The sequence below is a fragment of the Trichechus manatus genome, unplaced genomic scaffold, assembly GCF_000243295.1.
Source record: "Trichechus manatus latirostris isolate Lorelei unplaced genomic scaffold, TriManLat1.0 scaffold00084, whole genome shotgun sequence".
Classification (NCBI taxonomy): domain Eukaryota; kingdom Metazoa; phylum Chordata; class Mammalia; order Sirenia; family Trichechidae; genus Trichechus; species Trichechus manatus.
Window position 1 is genome coordinate 2407516 of NW_004444020.1, and position 6448 is coordinate 2413963.

Below are 6448 nucleotides of genomic sequence, written 5' to 3' on the forward strand. Positions count from 1 at the left end.
AGGATGCTCCTTAGAAGCGAGGATGGCAAGACTTTGTCTCACTTACTTTGGACATGTTATCAGGAGGGGCCGGTCCCTAGAGAAGGACATCATGCTTGGTAAATAGAGGGTCAGTGAAAGAGAGGAAGACCCTCAACAAGATGGATTGACACAGGCTGCAACGATGGGCTCAAGCTTAGCAAAGATTGTGAGAATGGCACAGGACTGGGCCGTGTTTCATTCTGTTGTACACAGGACTGCTGCAAGTCAGAACTGACTCTATAGTGCCTAATAACAACAACAACAACATGGGTCAATGTTGGAGAAATACAATGAAAAATTCTCTGTAAAGATAGAAGAGAAAGAAAACAATGTTATTATTGAATAAGCATTAAACCAGAGTATGATACATCAAAGGCAGTCTGCTAAAGAGATTGCAAAGATCGAAGAAATCTCACCCTTTTCTGTAGCTAAGCCATTTCATACATGTTCTCATAATAAACAATTATGAATTTCTAATATCTTAGTGGCCAGAGGTAGGTTTGCAATTTGGAGCGCAGTGTCACCTCAAGTTATGTCCATCTCCTCCCAGGACACTGGAAGATAGAGGGGCGATCTTCCTTGAGAGCAACAATTTAGAGATGGCTCTCAAGACCTTGTAGATCTATTCCTGAGCTCTGAGACTTAAAATAGGCACATTTAGCATTTGACCTTACACCAGGCCCTAGAGCAGATTTAGTCAATTTTATATAACTCTTTGATGTAGATATTATTATCTCCATTTTACAGATGAGGAGCCTGAGTCCTAAGGCAGTTAAATGACTTGCCCAAGGTCTCAGATACCAGACTTAAACCCACGTCTATTTTTTAAAGTAACAGCAAGGGATTGAAAATCTAAAAACACACAAACAAACCAGTCCTTCCCTTGGGGCAGTTTAAAAAATCTTGTCCCCAGACCTTGAAATCAGAATCCCTGGGATGGCACCAGACATCAGAATGTAACAACTCCCCAAGCTGTTCCCATGTACCCTTGCTCCTCAAAGTCTGTCTGTGGGCCAGCAGCATTGACATCACCTGGAGCCCCATCCTAGACCTACAGAATCAGGATTTGCATTTTAAGAGACCATAGATATGAACACCTGTGGAGTCCCTCCAGGGCACAGAATTTTCCTGGCAGGGCAGGTTGGGCTAGGTTTTATCACCAGTTCTAAGAAACGCCTGCAACCACTTCTGAAAATCAGCTAATGAAAATCCTATGGATCACAATGGTCCGATTTGTAACTGATCATGGTGAGATATTTCTTTCTGTTGTGCATGGGGTTGCCATGAGTCCAGGGCGTGAGTCAAGGGCAGCTACAACAACAACATTACCTCAAGATTTCCGTGCTCCAGCCCATCTTTCCCCACTGCTGTCAGAGTGACCTTTCCTAAACACAAATCTGACCATGCAACTCTCATGCCTCAATTTTTGATTGCTCTCCTATGGCCTACGAGGTAAATTTCAAACCGCTGAGGCACCCCTGAGGCATGGCGTATATACACCACTCCTCTCCCCAACCTCCTGTCCCCTGCTTGCCTGCCCAGCCTCATCACCCACCCACCACACATACACCCCCAGAACACACTTCCATGACTCTACTCCCTCTGCCTGGAATCCTCCTCCCCCCACACACAGTTAACCTCACTCTCTTATCTACTAAAGAACTCTCCCTACTTCAAGACTCAGTTCAAACCTCTCCTTCTCCATGAAACCTCCTGGAAAAGGCAGGCCTTTCCTCCTTCAATTTCCAGCTGCTCCTACAACAGCTCAGCTATAGCCATGATTACGAAGTCAGAGGTACTTGTTCACCTGTCTGTCTTGCTCATGACTTTGTGCCTCTCAGGAAGGAATGGCAGGGACCATATTCTCTTTATCATTGTGAACCTCTGGCATCTCACAACCGCTCTGTGGGGGAAAAGAAAAATGTTAACATCGAGTCATTTCCGACTCACAGTAACCCTATGTGTTACAGAGTAGAACTGTTCCATAGAATTTTCTTGGCCGTAATCTTTATGGAAGCAGATCGCCAGGCCTTTCTTCTGTGGTTCCTTTGGGTGCATTCAGACTGCCAACGTTTAGGTTAGTAGTCAAGTGCAAACCATTTGCACCACCCAGGGACCTTCTCTACACAAAAAAAAAAAAAAAAACCAAAAACCAAACCTGTTGCCATTGAGTTGATTCCAACTCATAGCGACCCTATAGGACAGAGTAGAACTGCCCCATAGGATTTTCAAGGGGTGGCTGGTGGATTTGAACTGCCAACCTTTTGGTTAGCAGACAAGCTCTTAACCACTGTGCCATCAGGGCTCCCTGTAGCAAAAGGAATCATGAATTTTGCAAGGACCATTGGCCAGGGTCTAACTAGATCCCAACCCCTCCCCACTGCTTCATCACAGGGTTTCTCCTTGAAGACCCACAATCAATTAACCATATGCAGGAACCAAACCAAAACCCACTGCTGTCTAATCGATTCCAACTCATAGTGACCCTATAGGACAGAGTAGAACTGCCCCATAGGGTTTCCAAGGAGTGGCTGGTGGATTCGAACTGCCAACCTTTTTGGTTAGCAGCTAACTCTTAACCACTGTGCCACCAAGGCTCCATATGCAGAAAACATGTAGTAAATTGTACCTTAGAGAGACAAAGATGGAGATATACACAGTACACTGCCTTTTAGGGGAATGTATCTCTACAAAGTTTGACTATTCTATCCTCTGTTCCCAGCCAGCAGTCACAATCCAATGAGAAGGTGGGGTGACCACACTTTACAAGATGTTTACCAAAGTTATCAAAAGTGAAAAATTAGATTAACAGATGAATGGATAAACAAAATGTGGTATATACATACAAGGAAATGTTATTCATCCGTAAAACGTAATGAAGATTTAATGCATGCTACTTCTGATACATGCTATTACATGGATGAACCTTGAGAACATTATGCTGAGTGAAATGACAGACACAAAAGGACAAATATTATATAATCCCCCTTATATGAAATATCTAGAATAGGCAAATGGATAGAAATTAAATTTAGTAGTGGTTACCAGGGCTAGAAGGAAGGAAGAAGTAGGGAGTTATTACTTAAAGCGTACTGAGTTTCTGTTTGGGGTGATGAAAAACTTTTGGAGATAGTGGTGATGGCTGTATAACATGGTGAGTATAATTAATGTCACTGAAATATCCACTTAAAAATTGTTAAAATGACAACATTTTTGTAATACATATTTCGCCGCAATGAATTTTTTTTAAAAAAGGAATAAATTAAAGCGTATAAACCACACCCCTGTGTGCTAAGTCCCTGGGTGCCATAAACATTCTAAACATCTAACAAGTGGTGGAGTCCCTGAGTGGTGCTACATGGTTAAGTGCTCGGCTACTACCCAAAAGGTTCGGGGTTCATATCCACCCAGAGGTGCCTCGGAAGAAAGGCCTGGTGATTTGCTTCAGAAAGGTCACAGCTATGAAAACCCTATGGAGTGCAGTTCTTCTCTGAAACATATGGGGTCGCCATGAGTCAGAATCAACTCCACGACAACTAGTTAGTTTTTGGTTTAGATTAACAAGTGGTAAGGCAGGAGCACCAACAAATCAGAAGAGACGCAAACCACATTATTTAAGATCCTGGGGGCCCCTGATGCACTAGGCAAAAATACTTTGATTGCTGGGTCATGAGGAGCTCTAGGGGGGAGTCCAAACAGGGAGCTAAGTAGACAGACGTGGCATGAGGATACGCTATTTATCAACCCAGTATGGAGATTTTCATATTTTGATAACTAGTTGAGTTGTATTGGCCCTGCCTCAGTAACTTTCTAATGACAGACTGAGAAATCCAGAATTTCTTCCCTTTCTCATTATTTTGTAAATCTGTTTGACCCACTTTTGTTGGAAATTTTATTACCCCTCATTCAGACAGAAAAGTTAATTGTATCTTAAGAAAAAGGGCACCTCCTGAGGCTTAAGCAATTTTTTTTTCTCATGAAACTTTGTTTTAATGAGTCTGAAAATTCTATGACAGATTTTTGATCAAGTTGTTTCCATTTAAAAAGTACTGATTTTAAAACTGATAAAACTGCCATGCACAAAAAAGAAACAAATGGTTCACAAAACATTCATTTCCTTCTGAAGGTTTTACGATGCATTGTTATCATTAACCAGTCTTTTACTATTAAATGGCCAATTGAAACAAACACTTCTGAGGCCATTCTTCCGCCACTGATTAAGACTAGGGTGGCAGGTGTTACGGGTAACACTCGTTTAGCCTTCTGAGCCTTCTGAGCAGATTTGGTGACCTTGCCAGCTCCAGCAGCCTTTTTGTCCACTGCCTTGATGACACCCACAGCAACTGTCTGTCTCATATCACAAATAGCAAAACGACCCAGAGGAGGAAAGTCAGAGAAGCTCTCGACACACGTAGGCTTGCCAGGAACCATGTCAACGATGGCAGCATCACCAGACTTCAAGAATTTGGGGCCATCTTCTAGCTTCTTTCCAGAACGGCAATCGATCTTCTCTTTGAGCTCAGCAAACTTGCAAGCAATGTGAGCTGTGTGACAATCCAGCACAGGTGCATAGCCAGCACTGATTTGGCCTGGGTGGTTCAGGGTGATCACCTGAGCAGTGAAGCCAGCTGCTTCCGTTGGTGGGTCATTTTTGCTGTCACCAGCCACATTGCCAGGACGAACATCTTTGACAGAGACATTCTTGACATTGAAGCCTACATTGTCCCCAGGCAGAGCTTCACTCAAAGCTGCACGGTGCATTTCAACAGACTTCAGTGATGACATTGACTGGAGCAAAGGTGACCACCATACCAGGCTTGAGGATACCAGTCTCCACTCTGCCCACAAGGTCAATGCCAATACCACCAATTTTGTAGACGTCCTGGAGAGGCAGACGCAGGGGCTTGTCAGTTGGATGAGCTGGTGGCAGGATGCAATCCAGAGTTTCAAGCAGCGTGGTTCCACTGGCATTGCCATCCTTACAGGTGACTTTCCATCCCTTGAGCCAAGGCATGTTAGCACTTGGCTCCAGCCATGTCGTCACCATTCCAACCAGAAACTGGCACGAATTCTACTGTGTCAGAGTTGTAGCCAATTTTCTTAATGTAGGTGCTGACTTCCTTAACGATTTCCTCATATCTCTTCTGGCTGTAGGGTAGCTCAGTGGAATCCATTTTGTTAACACCAACAATTAGTTGTTTCACACCCAGTGTGTAAGCCAGAAGGGCATGCTCACAGGTCTGCCAAGTCTTGGAGATACCAGCTTCAAATTCACCAACACAGGCAGCGATAATCAGGACAGCACAGTCAGCCTGTGATGTTCCTGTAATCATGTTTTTGATGAAGTCTCTGTGTCCTGGGGCATCAGTGATGGTCACATAATACTTGCTGGTCTCAAATTTCCACAGGGAGATAGCAGTGGTGATGCCTTGCTCACGTTCAGCTTTCAGTTTATCCAAGACGCAGGCATACTTGAAGGAGCCCTTTCTCATCTCAGCAGCTTCCTTCTCAAGTTTTTTGATGGTTCTTTTGTCGATCCCACCACATTTGTAGATCCGGTGGCCAGTAGTGGTGGACTTGCCCGAATCTACCTGTCCAATGGTGACGATGTTGATATGGGTCTTTTCCTTTCCCATTTTGGCTTAGACTTCGCGATAGTTTTCACCAACACTTGTGTTCTGACTGCAAACCCGCTGAGAAAAAAAGCAGGCTTAAGCAATTTTAATAGCAAGCTGTTGGCTGCTGGCAAACTGATTATGTTTCAGATGACACCACCCGAATCCTGTGAACAAGAAGCCCTGGTGCTGTACAAGTTTGCAAAATGCCAGTTCACAATTGTATCCCACAAGTGTCGAGAGAAGTGAAGTGGGGCAGCTGTGAGAGTGCTGGGCTCAATACTCTAAGGTACAGTCAGGCCTAGAGAAGTGCCTCTCAAAATGTAAATCACTGAGAATCTTGTTAAGTGCAGATACTGATACAGTAGGTCTGGGGTGGGGCCTAAGACTCTACATTTCTAACAAGCTCCCAGGGAATGCTGGGCTGCTGGTTTGTGGATCACACTGTGAATATCAAGGGTCTAGAATGGAGTGGAGTCCCTGGGTGGTACTAACTATTAACAAGTTCAGCTACTAACTGAAAGGTTGGAGGCTTGAGTCCACCCGGAGGTGTCTTGGAAGAAAGGCCTGACAACTTCTGTAAAATCGGCCAGTGGGAACCCCATGGAGCACAGTTCTACTCTGACATACATGGGGTCGCCACGAGTTGGAATCAACTCCATGGTAGCAGAGTTTTGTTTTTGTTTTTGTTTTTTTGGTAGACTGGGGCAGTGGTGCTCAGCCACACTTGGGCCTGTATCGCATCACATAGGGAGTTGTTAAAGCCTACATGGCAGGTCCCCCCGACTCCTCCACCCCCCACCCTCCCCCAG

At 44.5% G+C, this 6448-nt stretch overlaps 1 pseudogene; it reads right to left on the reverse strand.

Moving 5' to 3' along the window:
• Window positions 1-4131: 4131 nt before the first annotated feature.
• Window positions 4132-5657, reverse strand: LOC101360509 (elongation factor 1-alpha 1 pseudogene; annotated as a pseudogene).
• Between the last annotated feature and the right edge of the window lie 791 nt (window positions 5658-6448).